The sequence below is a fragment of the Globicephala melas genome, chromosome 10, assembly GCF_963455315.2.
Source record: "Globicephala melas chromosome 10, mGloMel1.2, whole genome shotgun sequence".
NCBI lineage: Eukaryota > Metazoa > Chordata > Mammalia > Artiodactyla > Delphinidae > Globicephala > Globicephala melas.
Window position 1 is genome coordinate 8,982,712 of NC_083323.1, and position 17,485 is coordinate 9,000,196.

A 17,485-nucleotide genomic window follows, 5' to 3' on the forward strand; every position below is an offset into this window, starting at 1 on the left:
AACAGCAGCTGGTGAGGGGCACACGGTGAACGTTTGTCACAGGAGGAGGGAGACCAAGGCCTCTGAGGTGGAAGCAGGGACTCCTGGGTGGCCTTGGGGACGAGGAGAGGGGCTAGACGCAGAGACATACAAACGCCCCACAGAAAGGGCTCTGTGGGCGCTGAGAACAGGTGTTCCCAAATCCGGCACCCCTCCAAGGTGCCCCAGCCCTAGCCCTAACCCTAACCCCCCCTCCATGTGACCGGGCACCACCGGACCGCCTCCTCCAGCCCCTGCTTCTGCCCTGTCACGGCAAACCTCAGCAGCAACTGGGCTGGTCCCCTGCCTCGCCAGCCTCTGCTCCCACACTGTGAATTCTCCAAGCCAGGTGGGGCCCACGCTCCCCACGCCCGGCCCGGGGCCCAGACAGACAGACGTTCAGTGAGTGTCCGGGACAAGCCAGAGCAAGGAGCACTACCGCGGAACTTCAGGCACGGGGATCTGGGGGCGCCGGGCCAGGCTGGAGGGAAGCCACCCTGGGGCTGTGAGAGGGCCTTGCGGGCATATGAGGACCGAGGTCGGGCCGCCTGTGCTTCTGCCTTGTCCTGGGGTGGGTGGAGAGAGCAGACTGGTCCTGGGCGTGGAGCTGGGGGTGCAGCAGGAGCAAGATGGGGAGATGAGGTCCTCACAGAGCTCAGTCCAGTGGGGGACAGAGGACAAATGAGAGAACCGGCCAACAGAGGACGCCAGGCATCAGGGAGGGCTTCCCGAGGAGAGGACACTTCAGCCGAGACCCAAGGTCAAGAGGGAGCCACCGCGCAGAGTGGGGACAGCGGCCCAGGCATTGGGCCTGTGTGTCGGGAACCCCAGTGCAGCGGCAGCAAAGCAGGGGCCCCAAGTCTTGTGAGGGGGTGTAGGGCCTCGAGGAGTGGCAAGGACACTCCCCACACTTCAGGGGCTCCTTAGGCAGAAGCCCGGGCACCCCATCTTGGTCAGCAAGACCAAGGCTGCTGCGAAAGATTTTCATCTAAAATAGAACCAGAGGATGTAAAAGGGAGTCTCACGCATGTGCCCTCAGGGAGACGAAACTTAAAGACCAGGAGACTTGATTTCCGTAAATGCCGGATTTCCAGAAAACTGAGAGCGATGGGGTTTTCTTGGATTGGAGGGTTGATCAGAGGTTGCCTCCTAAAACCCTTGGAAAGTTTTGCCAGAGGCAGAATGGGAGATGACCCAGGTCGAGTTGGTCTCACAAAGTGGACCAGATGAGCTTTGTTTGTTTTTTTTTATGCGGTACGCGGGCCTCTCACTGTTGTAGCCTCTCCCGTTGCGGAGCACAGGCTCCGGACGCGCAGGCTCAGCGGCCATGGCTCACGGGCCCAACCTCCCCGCGGCAGGTGGGATCTTCCCGGACCGGGTCACGAACCCGTATCCCCTGCATCGGCAGGCGGACTCTCAACCACTGCGCCACCAGGGAAGCCCTGAGCTTTGTTTGTGTGACTAGACTGGTCCTGTCTGCTCAAGAAGTTTTTAAGGCTGGTCTCCTTTTGTTTCTGATTTTAACAAACCCTCCCTGAACTCTCCCCTCTACAGTCCCTGCCCGTAAATACGACCTGCCCCAAACCCTCCACAGACTCGCTCATAGTTGGCTCCAGTTTGCTTGTCCCAAACTGCAAGTCCTCACCTCTTTGAGCTGGCCTCAGTTTACCTCTTTACTGAGGTCAACACAGCTACACCCTCTAGCTGGGCAGGGCTGGGCAGGGCTGGAGAGCAGCAAGCCTGGAACATTCCTCCCAGGAGAGGGCGCGTCCATCACCACCGCCTTCTTCAGGGCAGCTGGAACTTACTGAGTGCCGCGGGTGCCGGCCGCTGCGTGAGCTGGCCTTACTCCATTATCCTCAAGGCAACTGGGCAGGAGGAGAGGGGCACAGGGGCTGAGGGACCTGCCTGAGACTCAGCTGGCAGCAGCAGGACTCACACCCACACGCCACTGCTGCGGCTTCTCATTCAGGCTTTCCCGCACAAAGTCTAGGCTGCTGCCTTGAGCCTAGCCCGGGTCAAAGGCCCCTGCACGTCTGCCCCGGCCCCCAGCAGGAGCCCGTGGGCCTGCGTTTGTGGGTCACAGTCCTCCCTGGCTCTGGCATGCGCCCAGACCAGCCACCAGAGCCCCGTGCCCAGGACAGCTGCACCCTCCCAAAACCCCTCTGCCGGCAGCTTCCCCGCCCCACCCCACCCCCGACTCCCCCTGGAACAGTGTGAGCGCCCCCTTCCCCCGTGGCACTCTCAAGGCTGGGCTGCATTGACTTAAAACCGCATGTCAGGGTTTCCCTGGTGGCGCAGTGGTTGAGAGTCCGCCTGCCGATGCAGGGGACGCGGGTTCGTGCCCAGGTCTGGGAAGATCCCATATGCCGCGGAGCGGCTGGGCCCGTGAGCCATGGCCGCTGAGCCTGCGCGTCCATGGCCGCTGAGCCTGCGCTGAGCCTGCGCGTCCGGAGCCTGTGCTCTGCAACGGGAGAGGCCCGAACAGTGAGAGGCCCGCGTACCGCAAAAACAAACAAACAAACAAAAAAAACGCATTTCACAAAACCCAGGGTTCCCTGAAAGGCTGAAGGAGCCCCAGAGCCCTTTCCCATCCCCTACCGACTCCAATGGGAACAGATCAACCTGGACAGGGTCCCGTGTCGGGGTCTCCAGTAGCCTGAAGGGGGTCTGGTGCTCTAAGAAGTCGAGAAACTTCTGAGGCCAGGCCTGGACTTCAGGAGCTCTGGCGGCCTGAAGCTCCTTAGGGGACCTGACTCCTGCAGACCCCTGCCAGGGGTCGTCGCCTGCCCATGTGTACTGCCCTCCTGCCCACACCCTCCCTCTCTTCAACTTCTATCCCCACCTTGCCCTTTACTTTTTCCCTAGCCCTGCTGGCCTGGAGCTCAGAGACAGTGAGAGAGGGCCCCACACCGCCTGCACCCACCACTCAGGGGTTTCTGTTTGCTTGCAGTTTGCCAGCTGGGCCTGGCCGTATGGCCTGGGGACACACAGACCCCCGCGCCCGTGGCCACCCCTACCAGCCTGTCACCGTGTGGGGGGAAGAAGAGCGCCCACCTGAGGCCTATCCCAGAGCCACTCTCTGGCAGGGGCACTAAGTGCTTTAGCTCTAATCTGATCCTTCCATGAGCCCCCATCACCGTCACAGGCGAGGAGGGGGGTTCAGAGTCTGAGTGACCAGCCTGACTCACCCTCTAGGCGGCAGCAGAGTGGCCGACCAGCCCCTGGGCCCTCGCGGTACCCACCACCCCACCCTGATCTCTGCCTGGCACCTCCCTGGAACCCCCAGGCCCACCCTCCCCTCACCTGACCCAATACCTGCCTCGGGTCCGGCGTGGCACGCCACAGGTAAGGTAGTGTCCCATCCCGGCGGCTGCACCGTGCTTCCCGACCCCCTCCCGGCCTATATGGCTTGTTTCTCCCTGGAGGCTGTCCCCCCACCCCCAAGCTGAGCGCAGGCAGCAGCAGTTAGGTGGCGATGCGGTGAGCCAACTCTGGCCTGGCCTGACACCAGCTCTGCCCTTCATCAGGGCTGGTTTCCTGGCTCCACCTCTTCCCAGCCGGGTGGCCTCACCTCTATCCACGAGGTACAAACACTAACCGAGCGGCAGGGCAAGGCAGCCTCCCGCTGCGGGAGCCGCTCCCCAGAGCCAGGAGCCAAGGAGGTGAGGGCACCCGGCGTTTCCGTGTCACAGGTGAGGGGCCTGTCGGTGCCCTGCGCTCAGTAGACCGCGAGCCCAACTCCTCTTGGAGTCTCTCCCTGCTCGCTCTCTGGGCAGAAGTTCACCGTGACCTGTGCCCTGACTCCCAAGGTGCTGCTGGGCACGTCCAGCGGGACGCGGATGGGACACGGAGGTCCACGTAGAAGAGCTCAGAAGCAAACTCGCTCCACTGGTGGGACCCAGTGGCTCAAACAAAGCGGGGGCTGGGGGCGGGGAGAGGAGTTGGGGGACCCGGGTCTGAATCCGACTCTGCCCACTAGGAGAACCTGGGCCGTTCACCCGCACGGGGGCCCAGCTCTCCGGGGGTGGGAAAAGAGGCTGGCCAGGGATGAGAAATCAGAGGGCTCAGAGGAGACCCCCAAACGGCTACCGTACTGCCTGGCTCCACGTCCAAGTCCACCACTGGCAAGGCATTAGTTCTCTGTGTTAGGAATGGCCCTCTCCGGGGTCCTCCCGAGAGGGTGAAGCAGTAAATCAGGCCCGGGCGCAGAAGGGGGCTGGCCGGCAGAGCTGCCAGCATTCGTGCTGCTGGAGGGTGGGATGCATCAGAGGCCTTTAAACACACTGCCCCGCACCCCTGGGACTCCTCCTCCCCCCTCCTCCCCCCTCCTCACAATGCAGCTTAGCCCTCGCCTCCCAGGGGCGCGCGCTGCAGGGGCGCCTCCACCCAGCTTGCTCGGGAGAGAAACTTCCTGTTGGTCTGTCTGCCTGCCCTGCAGCCCCCCTGTGCCTCAGTGTCTCCCTCTGTCACATAGGATCAGCCCCAGCCAGTAGGGTGGCTGGAGGCCCGAGTGAGGAGAGTTGAGAGGACACCCCCAAGTAGGGGGACGTCCCAAGGGCCCAGGGGCTGGGTCATCTCTGCAGGGAAAGGGCTGGGAGAGGCGGGGCGGCGTGCGGTGCCGGTGCCGGAAGGGAGAGAAAGGAGGAAGGGAGAGGAGGCCAGGGTCCAGCCGAGGTGGAGCCGAGGCAGCAGGAGGCTGCAGTGGTGACTTGGGCAGACTATTACTCATTAATAGAGCTTCTGATTGAAGGACTGAGAAGAACCCGGTTTCTTCCAGTTCATGACAGTAACACGCTGCCAGTCCTTCAGCGAATGTGGACGGAGCCCCGCCCCACGCAGGCCTATGGCTCACATCCTTACGTAGCCCACTGGGGCCAGTGGGGAGGAAACCCCCCCAGAGACCCCTGCACCTCGGGCTTGCAGCTCCTGGCCCACCTCCCAGCCACTCGGCCTTCCAGACCCAAATGACCCACCCTGGCCCGTCAGGAAGAGAGGGCGGCCAGAGCAGACAAGTCCAGGGGCCGAGGCCAGCCCTGCCCTGCCTCAGTCTCCACATCTGTGGAATGGAAATCAGAACACCCACACCTCCCAGACTCACAGTGAGGAAAAACAAGGCCAGTCAGGTCGGAGCTGAGCACTTTGTGCCTCTACAAGAACTCATTTCTGGGCCCGGCACGATGTGAGATGCCCCCAGCCCCATCTCTCAGGAGCGAGAGCCCTCAATGACAGAGCAGTGGGGCAGCAGCTCCCTGGAATCCAAACTCCAGCGGAACTGTACTCAAATCCGGCCCCTGCGCCTTCTCGCCCCCCTGTGTGATCCTGGGCAGGTCACTCAATATCCCTGGAGCTCGGAGTCCCCGTCTACAACGTGGGATCATCCCAGCCCCTCACCTCAGGAGAATTAAACGGGGTAACGCCCAAAGCACCTTGACAGAGACCAGTCCTCTGATCTCCGAGGCTGAGCTCATGCCGGCTCTCCACACAGCCTCACCACGTGCCTGGATGGCCCGGCTGGGGCGCTGCTAGGCCTACTGGCACCTCCCTCCAAAATGCCTCTACTCCTCCTCACCGGCCCCGCCTTCCCTTTATTTTCTGTCTTGAAATTCTTAATTTTTGAACAAGGGGCCCTGCATTTTCATTTGGCACTGAGCCCACCAATTCTGTCACTGCGACTCCCCATCAGGCCACATCCCTCTGCGCAGACCCCTCATCACACTCAGAATAAAATCCAAACTCCTTTCTGCACCCACAGGCCCAGTCCCTGCATCTTTGCTGACCTCGCCTCCCTTGTCCACTTGACTCCAGCCACAGTCCCTGCCTTCCCAGCCCTTCCACACCCCAGGCTCACCCGTCTCAGGGTCCTCGCACTGGCTGTTCCCTCCGCCTGGAATGCCCTTCCCTCAGATCTCCACATGCCAGCCGCCTGCTCAGAGGGGCCTTCCTGACCAGCCAGCTAAAGGGGCCGTCCCCTCCCAGGTCATCTGCTCCACAACACTCCTCACTGCTGAAGCTATCTGTCTCCTTGTTTATGTGTTAGTGGTCTGTCTCCCCCACCCACACCCTGCTCGCTTGGAATGTCAACAACATGAGAGCAGGGTCACCATGGGCCCCAGTCATCGGTCACTGCTACTCCCCACCCCCTAGGACAAAGCCTGGCCCAGAGCAGGAGCTCCATAAACAGCTGTTGAATGAGGACGGAACTCATATGAGAAGTGACGCTAGACCCCTGGTGGCAAGTATCATCTGGTTTGGGGGTGCCTGAGGCAGCAGGCCCGCCAGTGCACACCCACCCCTAGCAGGGCTCCCTCCACTGCTCCAGAGGAAGCCCCCCCAGCCCTGCTGAGATCAGCGCCGTCCTGCCCAGGCAGCCCCAGCAGTGCCAGCCCCTCCTGCCAGGCTCGCCCATCCTCCAGGGACAATGTACAAAGGGCCACTTCAGTTCGGAGCCTCAGCTCCATCTCCAGCCCAGCAGGCCTGAGTGTGGGGGAAGAGAGGGGAGGGCACACCCCACCCCTCCTCTGTCCTCGTGGAGCTTTCTCTAGCACAGGCAGGATGCAGGGTGGGCGACAGAATCAAGCGATAGCTGGAGAGACTGTGTCCCATGTGCTGCCCCCTGGGGGGCAGGGGTAGGTGAGTGCCCACGTGGGGGGCGGAGCGGTGCCCATGCCCAGGGTGGAGGCAGAGGTTGGCCCCCGTGTTCCTAGGCAGTAGGAGTGGAAGGACTCCCACGGGCACCTCCCCACATGTACAGGGCGGCAGGTGGTGGGTACACCTGTGCATGTGGGAGGCCTGAGTGCTGGCTGGGTAAGGGAAGAGAAGAGCAGAGCCAGTGGGATCTGGGCCAGGTTGCAGGGAGGGTGGGGACCTGGGCTTTAGAGTCAGTTCCCATCATGCCTAGAACCCTCCACTGCAAGACAGGGCGCAAGGGACTTCCCTGGTGGTGCAGTGGTTAAGAATCCACCTGCCAATGCAGGGGACACGAGTTCAAGACCTGGTCCTGGGAGATCCACATGCCGCAGAGCAACTAAGCCCGTGCACCACAACTACTGAGCCCGTGTGCCACAACTATGAAGCCGGCGCGCCTAGAGCCCCTGCTCCGCAACAAGAGAAGCCACTGCAATGAGAAGCCCGCGCACTGCAATGAAGAGTAGCCCCCGCTCGCCGCAAACAGAGAAAGCCCGTGCGCAGGAACAAAGACCCAATGCAGTCAAAAATCAATCAATCAATCAATATTAAAAAAGGGGGGGGCTTCCCTGGTGGCGCAGTGGTTGAGAGTCCGCCTGCCGATGCAGGGGACACGGTTTCGTGCCCCAGTCCAGGAGAATCCCACATGCCGTGGAGCGGCTGGGCCCGTGAGCCATGGCCGCTGAGCCTGTGCTCCGTGGCGGGAGAGGCCACAGCAGTGAGAGGCCCGCATACCGCAAAAAAAAAAAAAAAAAAAAAAGACAGGGCGCAAAGAACTTGCTCAGTTGTTCCAACAACCTGAGCTGATAACCTGTGACCTGAGCCTGGCACCCAGGATGCTTGTACAGCTTCGGGCATTACCAACTTTCCTCCTTCTGGAACCCGTCAGGTGTGCAACCATCCACCTAGCCGCCCACGCCAGGAGCCCAGGAACCACCCTAAATCCTCCCTCACTGACCCCGCATGACTAGGCCTGTCTATTCCATGCCCCGATACCTCACAAGCCCCACCCTTTTCCCTGTGCCACTGTTCCACACTGGTGGTACCACCACCAATGCTCACCTGCACAACAGGAGTGGCCTTCCCAAGGGGACTCCAGCCAGGTGCCTGTGAGCCAAGCAAAAGCCCCATCTGGCGCTGCCCCTCCTAGCTGAGAACCGTGTCCTCAGGATAAAGTCCAGATCTTCCAGGAGGCTCGATGTTTCTGTGTAATCTTACACTCCCTCTCCCCATGCCGGTCTGGGGAGGGTTCAGCTGAACTAGACTTCCTCCAGGTCTCCCTGACCCCAGGCTATGGAAAGAGCCGAGCTGTTTCAACCCTGGCCTGCCCCCCACTCCCCTGGTCCCCAGCTCCAGCACAGCGCCTGACACAGAGGTTTGCTGAATGAATGAAAGACCTTCCTCCCACATCCACACACCTGCACTTTTCAGTCAATACCGCCGGGCTCTCAGGCCTGGTCTGGGGCCTGGAAAAGTGCCTGCAGGTCCCAGTCCTGCCTGCCACGTGACCTCGGGCTCAGCACGCCCCAGGGAAGCGGCGCATCTACGTGAATTCGAAGGGTCCCTTCCAACGGGCTGGTGGTGCTGAAGGGAACGGTTCCGTCCTCAGTCCTCAGCAACGTGATGGCTGATGGTTGGGAGGCAGTACGGGAAGGAAGAAGGTGGAAAATGAAGCAATGGCTTCGAGCAGGTTAGGATCCTCCCCACCAAGGCTCACCGCTGTGTGCTCAGTGCCCAGAGCCAGGCCTGGCCTCGAGCAGCCGCTGCTGAATGAAGAAATGGGCTTGAACCCTGGCTCTGCCACCCACAGCTCTGTGGCCCCAAGCAGAAGTCCTACCCTCTCCAGGCCTGTCTGCTGAGCCATTAAAGGGAGGCTGGTAACACCACCTGCAGGGTCCTCGGAGGGATGTGGGGCTGCACCTGGCCCAGAGCCTGTGGCTCCCGCAACCTGGGAACCTGAGCACAATTAACCTCCTGCTGGGAGTGGCTCTGACGGAGCAGGTGCACAGCTGGTTGGCTCTGCGGCTCTGGGCACCCAGTGAGCCTCCTCGAGGCTGAACAATGAGGCTTTTCTCTTTTCCCTTCCCGATTACTCTCTGTCCGCCCCTGCCTGCGAGGGGCCATAGCCTCCTTGGGTCAGTCCCCACCAGGGACTCTCAGTGAGCCCTCACCAAATGGCAGGGGGCCATCGCGCAGGGCTGCAGGCACTGGGCCCTGCTCCTTAATTTCATGGAAGCCGCCAATCTCTTCTTGCTTCTTTAATTACTTAGTCCTTCCCACTGCTGGATCCAGAGAGCATTCTGGAACAGGCCTGCAAGTGCTCAAACTTCCCACTGACGGTGGGGCAGCAGTGACAGAAGCATCACCACAGGTGCAAAGGTCATTCCAGGGGTCAGGTGGCTGGGGTCCCAGTCTCAGCAATTGCTAACCTCCCAGGAGACCCTGGGCGCCCAGAGCAGCGCCCCCTTCCCAGATGATGCGCTTCATCTCAGCTCATCTTCGCGAGCCCACCTCACAGATGGGGACCGGGGCTTAGAGAGGGGACATACCTTGTCCAAGGTCAGGTACCAGCAGGCCATGGGAAGGGCCTGGCTCAGCAGAGACCACGTGCATGCCCACTGCTGCTCACCAAGGTGCAGGACCGCCCCATCCTCTCTGGACCTCAGTTTCCCACTGACCCCCGGGGGCACGGACTTGACCTTCCAGCTCTGACTGATATCAGTGCTCCGCATTCCAGGCCACATTCTAGGTTTGCTGCTCCATTTCCCCCCTCCAATTCCATAATCCAGTTTCTCTCTTCTGAATTGAGGGGTTCCACTTCTAGGTGCTGTGTTCTGGGGTCTGGTCCCGAGGTTCTCCTCTCATGGAAAGTTCTGCAGCCCTGGCTCTCCAGCCCACATGCTACTTCTTCAGGGCACTGTACTCTCCTCCCTGCACTGGCAGCGGGGCTCACAGCCCACAACTCCGTGTTCCAGCCCCATCAGCCTTCAGGAGCACTTCAGAGCAGTGAAACCAGCAAGGAGGGTCAGCTTGGGGTCCCAGGGCCATCGGGGGATCGCAGAGCACACCCACAGCTGGGCAGGAGTGCCCCTCCTCACCCTTCTCCCCATCCTTCCAGGATGCCATCCTGCCCACCCCCACCCCTGCTGGCCACCGTCCCCACCAGTCTGCACTGGGATGTCCTGACAAGATGGGCACTTCCCAAGAGCAGAGACCTTGGGACACTCATCTTCAGGGTCATGGCCTGGCACCCCCGTGTGGGCACTCAATAAACGCTTGCTGAATGAATTAGCTAGGCATGATCAAGACTGGCACGGTTACACACGGGCACAGACTGAGGGACACGCATTCATATGACGGAGTTGCTCCTGCTGTGTGCACGTGCTGGTGACGCACACACACACACACAAATGCACAAAAACAGACACGCTCACACCCTGCAGTCGGCAGAGCTGTGCCCTGGCACCTAGCCCAGCCCCTGGCACATAGTAGGCACCGGTGATTAAGTGCTGAATGAATGAATGAGTGCTTTGTACCAGGGACAGAGCCAGGGGTCATGGAGGAGTCAGAGATTGAGTCCCCACCCGGCCTCAGGGCTGAGCAGTGATTAGGAATACTATTACCACAGGGGAGAACTTGACCACGTTGCAGGACTGCGGAAAGGCACTTCGAGGCAGGAGTCCGTCAGGAGGGCAGTCAACGGCGATGCACACCCACTGGGCACAGGGGTGTGGGGGTAAAGCCAACAGCTCTGGGGTCACCCCTGGCTGGAAGGGGCAGGAATGGCTTCCTGGGTGGGTGGCAGCACCTGGGGTGGAGTGGGTTGGCTTTCCAGGTGGAGGGTCCAGCATACAGCCCCGAGGCTGGAAAGTGGGGTACATGGGAGAAGAGGAGCGAAGGCCGGACTGGCGCCATAGGAAGTCAGAGGTTGGGACGGAATTCTCGGGGCGCTGCATCCCAGTAGCCCCAGGCCTGGACCCTCACTGACCCGATTTCCAGGAATGAGAGAGACGCAAGCTGTTTGCCACGGGTGCACATGTTCTGGGGTATGTGCCTGGGACGGGCCAACTCCCACCCTGAGACCCCACAGCCAGTCCCCCTGGAGGCTGCCCACAGGCAGTGACCCCAGAATCCAAAATATGGGGAGGTGGCTGTTCTCACGGCATCTTTTCTTTTTTTTTTATTTTAAATTAGTTAATTTATTTATTTTTGGCTGCGTTAGGTCTTCATTGCTGTGCGCGGGCTTTCTCTAGTTGTGGCGAGCGGGGGCTACTCTTTGTTGCGGTGCACAGGCTTCTCATTGCAGTGGCTTCTCTCGTTGCAGAGCATGGGCTCTAGGTGCATGGGCTTCAGTAGTTGTGGCACGTGGGCTCAGTAGTTGTGGCGTACAGGCTTAGTTGCTCTGTGGCATGTGGTATCTTCCCGGACCAGGGCTCGAACCCGTGTCCCCTGCATTGACAGGCGGATTCTTAACCACTGCGCCACCAGGGAAGCCCACGACACCTTTTCTTACCTCTCTCCTTTAGAATATTACTTCATCTCTCTGGTTATAAAGGTTTCTCATACATTCTAGGGAATCTGGACGTCACAGCGAAAGAAACAGGATGATACCACCCACCATCGCACCACCCCCTGGGCTAACATTTTGGCTTAAGTTCTTACGGAGTTTTTTCCTGTGCACATTTTTGCTGGAATGAGCTATTGACATGGATTTCCTGCCAGCTTTGGGGCAACACACATTTTTCCTAAGGAGCTTTGTCTCCCACACCGGAGGACCAGAGGGCAGACTTGAGCCCTGGGGATGCTGCTCTCCTTGACTCCTTCTCATCCACTCCCTAACCTGGACCCCATTGAGAAACACCCCTCGGGTGTGGGGTGCAGCCCCACAGTCCTGGGCTCTCCTCCTACAGACCACAAAGGTCTGGGTCAGTGCCAAGCACCCCGGGATCCAATCTTCCCTCTGGGAAATGAGCCGGTTCAGCTCCCCGGTGGCCCCAAGCTCCCCAGTATGGCCCCCTCTCTGGACTGAGGTGACAGTCACCGACTGGGCTGCACTTTCCAGTTGCCTTCAGGAGCTGTGCCGGGAGGTCCCTTGGTCTTTCCCAGAATCCCCTCCCTTTGCCACCTAGACACAAGGAACAGCAAAGCAACCCCACTGCTGTCCCTTGGTGACCTGCACACGAGTCCCCTGACCCAGTCCTCTCTGTTCACTCCACTGGCATCCCTGCCAGACCCTCGATAGACCTGTCCTGCACACGGGTCTCATCCCATGGGGACGGACAGGCAGAAATCCCTAGCGAGGAGGATCAGCCTTGCCATTGGGGTAGGGGTGTGGCGTGGCTTCCTGAAGGAGTCTTAAAGGATGGGTCAGGAGAGGAGGGGAAGGGCATTCTGGACAGAGGGACAGCAGCAGAAAAGGCTTGCGAGGAAAGCTGGAAGCTGGATTTCTAGTCTGGCTGGGGGAGCTGGTGCATCGCTCCTGAGGTATTGAAATGAAATCACGCAAGAAAGCGCCAGCATCTCGTTCCCATTTCTGCCGTAAATATGAGTTACGACCATTAACATTCACAGTCCTGGGCGATGGGTCGAGAAGGCACCTTCTCTATCTTTCACCTAAACCAGCCAATCTGCCTTGTTTCCGGAAGTGGCCCTCATCTTCCACTCTCAAAATTACCATTCAACAAGTACTAAAGAAATACTTCTCGGGCTTCCCTGGTGGCACAGTGGTTAAGAATCTGCCTGACAATGCAGGGGACAAGGGTTCAAGCCCTGGTCCGGGAAGTTCCCACATGCCACGGAGCAAGGAAGCTCATGCGCCACAACTACTGAGCCTGTGCTCTAGAGCCCGCGAGCCACAACTACGGAAGCCCACGTGCCACAACTACGGAAGCCCGCGCGCCTAGAGCCCGTGCTCCGCAACGAGAGAAGCCACCGCAATGAGAAGCCCACGCACAGCAACAAAGAGTAGCTCCCACTCGCCGCAACTAGAGAAAGCCCGCACGCAGCAATGAAGACCCAACACAGCCAAAAATAAATTAATTAACTAAATAAATAAATTAAAAAAAAAAAAGAAATACTTCGCGAGTGCCTCCTCTGTGTGAGGCATGGTGTCAGCCCCCAGGGAGTGCCTGTGTGCCCAGCCCAGGAACGAGTCCCCCGCCTTAATGGGCAGCTCTCCCTGGTCCCCCTTCCCTGGCCACCACGGTTCACCCAGACTGTGTGCTGGTCCCCAGTAACAAGAGGAGAGTGGTGACGAGGGATTTGTCCAAAGTACTAAGCAAGCTCTGGGGGTTCCACAGCCAGCCCAGGACCTGTTCCCTGGAGGAAGCGGCAGTAGCAGGTGCTGGGATAAAAGCAATGGGCAGGGGGAGGGGAGGAGCGGGCAGGGGGCATGGCATAGTGTGTGCAGAGCTGGGTTGAGGCTGGGGGTGGAGCGGAGGCCGAGAACACAGGAGGGGGCTGAGTCATAGGGATCTGGGTCCCAGAGGGCGGGGGTCTCATCCTGGAATTCATGGGGCTAAGCAGTGGTTCTTGGAGTCCACAGGCCTCTGAATCCCCAGGGGATTCAAATCTGGGTTTCCAGCCCTCCCTCCCATGGTGTGATTCTGACTCAGCAGGGCAGGGTGAGGCCCGGGAAATACATACTTTCCCCAAGCTGCCCAGGTGAGGCAGGGCCCCGGGACTATGGCAAGGAAGGAAGCAGCACCAGGACCCTGAAGCGGGTGGCCTGGAGGCCAGGACACGGGTGAGGCAGCTGTCTCAGGCACCCAAGCCTCAGACAGCAGCCACCTCTGGGTGACTGAGGGGGCCTAGACAGGCAGCCCCATGAAGCTATGGGGTCCTACAGGCTAGATATAATCCTAGCCCTGCCACTTCCCGTCCCTGGGCCCCAGGCCGCCTCAAACTGCCAAATGGGATAATAATATTGGTAGCTCCTGCCTCGAGGGAAGTTAGAGGCATCTCTGAACGCAGACAAAGTGCTTTGGCCCAGTGCCCAGCACACAGTAAGCGCTCGATAAATAACAGCAAATTATTATGACTGGAAAGTCCTCCATCATGGGTCTCTCAACCAGAGTCTCAGAGACTGCCTCTGGCCACCCTCCCTCAACCAGACGCTGTCTGGCCTGCTCCTCCTGGGAAGTTCCTGGCCTGCCTAGAGAGGTAGCCAGAGGCTGGGCCCTTAGGAGGCCCCAGTGTCCACACAGACTCCTACCTTCTGTCCTGGCCTTCACCCTGCACCCCACCCCACCCCAAGGAGTCCCACTTCAGTGGGAACCAAAGTCTTAGCCAAACAAGCTCTAAATTCATGAAACCACAGAGTAATTAGGTGTGTGAATGATTCTTATTGTTCCAGTTTTATTTTTATGGAAAAGATGAAAATAAGTGAGCCAACGGGGGAATTTCAGCAGTGCAAGGAAAAGTATTTGGGGACTCTGTTAACTTCTTGGATTATGGGCAAAACCTTGGGCCCCCTTGTCAGCCCATTCTAGACCACAGGACCGTGGGCCACTACCCTTCCACCCCCCACCCCCCAGGCCCGCTTCCAGCCCTTGGGAAGTTCCCACCCGCTCCTGAAGCCTCTCTTTCCCCTTCTGGAAGATGGGCACAAGCAAGGTCCCTGTGACCACTCTGCTGCAAGTGAGGCTGCCCTGTGGAGGGTCAGCGTCCTCCATTAGGGATGGAGAAGGGGGAGGAATGGGTGGAAGGAAGAGCAGGGCCGTTCCCCTGGGCTGAGAATCAGTTACACCCCAGCTCATTCGAGACCCAGTTGCCGGCATACCACTGCCCCCTGCTCAAGCAGTGGGTACAGAAAGGCAGGCTTTGGCCCATGGGGACTCACAGACAGAGGGGAAGACAACGCGGAAGTGGACGACACATCTACGGGGGCAGGCTGTGTAGTCTCTGAGGAAGCAGGGGCGAAGAGGGAGACTCATTCAGGGAGGGGGGCAGCGAATGCCCAATGGAAACGGAACCAGGCTGTTCAAATAGCAATAATGTGCATCATCCCCATTTTAGAGACAAGGAAACTGAGGCACAGGGAGGCAGAGTGACTAGTACACTGTCACAAGGTAAGAAGTGACAGGATCGGGATTCGAACCTGGGCCACTGGATCTGGAATCCTTGCTTTTTAACTTCTGCACTTGGCTGCCTCATGGCACAATTATTGAGACTCTCAATACCTACCCCCAAGCAGCCAGCACAGAGCTAGGCAGACCATGGGTGCCCAGGGATATCTGCTGGCCAACTAGATTCCAATCTCCGGGGCGCAAGGCCTGTGTCCTCTCCACCTGGCTGCCTGGCACAGTGCCCCTCACAGGAGGACATCATGTTTGTTGGTCAGAATATCTGAAGAAACTTCTGGAAGGGAGCCCTGGTCCCCATGTGGTAGACTAGAGCTAGCTGGGAGTGGGGTGCACCATGCGGTGTGGGGAACAAAGAGGCTTTGGCCTTGGGGAGCAGAGCAGAGCCCCCTGATGGGCATGGCTGGGGGTCAGAAGGTGATGGGTGCCCACGAGGGCAAGAGGAGGCTGTCTGTGCAGACCACCCTGTCCCTGGTCACTCCTCACTGCTCCTCCTAGAAGGAGGACATGGACATACAGCTCCCCCAGGCCTCGGCTACCTCCTAGTCACATCCAGCCCTCACGGGATCCTCACCGTCACCCATGAAGTGGACGTGGCCCGCCAGCTGGTATCCATGTCCCTGTTTTACACGTAAAAATACGGATGCAGCAGCCAGCGCTTCCCGAGTGCTTCTCAGGTGCGGCATGTGGCATCTCATGCAGTCCTCGCCACAACTCTGTGGAGGATTCTCCCCATGTGACAGATGTGGAAACTGAGGTTCTGAAAGCTGCCCAGCCGGAGGTGGTCCAGCTTCCACAGTAAAAGGGATCACCAGTGTGGGTCAAGCAGCCCTGACCACATCAAGGGCACTGGGCAGACCCTCGGAAGGGGGGCAGCTGAGCCAGATGGCGCTATCCCAGTCAAGTCACCCCTCACTGTGCTGTCCTCGTGCCAGCTCCCTGGTGTGACTCGCCATCTCGCCTCCACCTGGCCCTCCTTCCCTCCAGCCCTGGCTCCCCCTCTTCATCTGGCTTCTGATTTTGGCCTGACGCAGTGCTTGACCATCCCTCCACCTCCATCTCCCAGCACATACTCACATCTCTGAGCCTTTGCTCATGCCATCCTTCCTCCCAGAATGCCCTTCCCACTTTCTCCACCAACAAACCCTTCCAGCTTCCTTTTATGTTTCCCAGCAAGTTCTCTCTCCCCCTTGGACTGGCAGCCCCTTTTTCAAACTTTCCTAGGACCCTGTGCCTATCTCTTTAGCACTGATAACCCCACAGAACTCCCAGCTCCTCCAGGTGGGGGGGGGCACTTGTCTTCTTCCCTCCATCCTCAGGCTTGGCCCGTTGCCTGGATTTTTAGTAACTGCCCAGGAGGTGACACAACAGTGCCCGCAACTCCCCCATCAAGGAAGGTCTGGCCTGGTGGCCCAGGAGTGAAGAGGAGTGCTCTGGGGTGGAGAGTGGCAGTGCTGGGGGACCCTGGAGAGAGCTCATTGAGGTAGTGTCCCTGCCCACGCCCCTTCTAGGAAGTCTTCTAGAGCCTAGACAGTCACCCGACCTCAGGTCACCAGGGTTGGCTGAGACCCATCTCTGCCTCTCTGGCACCCCAGCTCAGGCACACACCCCCCCCACTATAACCCAGGTGCACTCCCCTCCCCACCCCGGTTTCAGAACTCATTATTTGCAGATATTTATAGCGCCCTCCCCCAGCCTGGTTGCCTCCGCCGCCCTGGGCAGTGAAGTGGAAAGAGCGGGAGCCCCCTCAGCAGGAAGGGTTGGGGTTCTTCCCCCACTCCCCTCTGCCTGGTCCCGGCCTCCGCACCCGCCCAGCACCCAGACAGCGCCTGGGCCCCTGCCGCTGCCGCCGCCGCCGCCGCCGCCGCAACCCGGGGTGGGGGGAGGTGGATGGGGGAAGGCGGGCGCTGAGGCCTCCCACCCCCACTGCCGCGCCGCGCGGGAGGTTTGTCGGGGGCGCAGCGCACAAAGCCTGGCTCCAGCCCCGAGGCTCGGGGACGCCCCCAGCCCAGGCCGGGGGTGGGGGGTCGAGGGGATGAGGCTTTGCCCTCCCGGGCCACGGAAAGCTCCGCTGAGCAGCCGGGTTGGGGGAGGGGGCGCCAGAACTGAGTAGCCGCCTCTGCATCCGCCCGTCATCTCGGCCCCCCACCCCGGCCCCCCAGCGTAGTTCTCCCGCCCCCGCCCCCAAAGGTCACGCTCAGGGAGAGGGTCTGTGGGAGCTGTGACTGGGGGCGCAGCGAGCGCGGAGGAGGAGGCGCGGAGATGGAGGCGGAGGGCCGGAGTGCAGGGATGGAGGGGGCTGCGGCTCGGGCCCCCAGGACGCCAGGGTCAACTCACCCATCGCCCGCCGGGTCTCAGCAGCGGCGGCATCAGCGGCGGCGGCGGCTCCGCGGCCCCCGGGGCCCCCGGCGGGGAGATGCTGGCGTCCGCCGCAACCTCTCGCCCCATCCCGGGCTCCGGCGGCGGCGGCGGCTGCGGCGGGCGCCCGGCATCGCAGGCGGCGCGGCCCCGGCCCGGCCCCGATCCCCGCCCCCCGCCCCCTGCCCCCACCTCCACCCCGTCCCGCGGGCCAGGCGCGGCCGCCTGCCTGCACCACGGGGCCGCGGCGGGGGCCCGACGAGCAGACCGGCGCCGGGGAGGGCCCCACGGGAGGCGCGCGGGGGGTGCGGAGCCGAGGCCCGAGCGCCGAGCGCAGAGGT

General features: G+C 60.6%; 1 protein-coding gene across 3 annotated transcripts in view; it reads right to left on the reverse strand.

Annotated features, from left to right (window-relative positions):
- Positions 1-17,277, reverse strand: part of MGAT3 (beta-1,4-mannosyl-glycoprotein 4-beta-N-acetylglucosaminyltransferase) — a 30,926-nt gene extending 13,649 nt beyond the window's left edge. Inside the window, exon 1 of one of the 3 annotated variants that reach the window (XM_030855911.3) lies at positions 17,124-17,277. The gene's annotated coding sequence lies outside the window, so the exon portion shown is untranslated. Of the gene's footprint in view, positions 1-5,869; positions 6,258-17,123 lie in introns of those variants that run through there. The other 2 variants (XM_060305686.1, XM_060305685.2) reach the window with 2 other exon arrangements.
- Between the last annotated feature and the right edge of the window lie 208 nt (positions 17,278-17,485).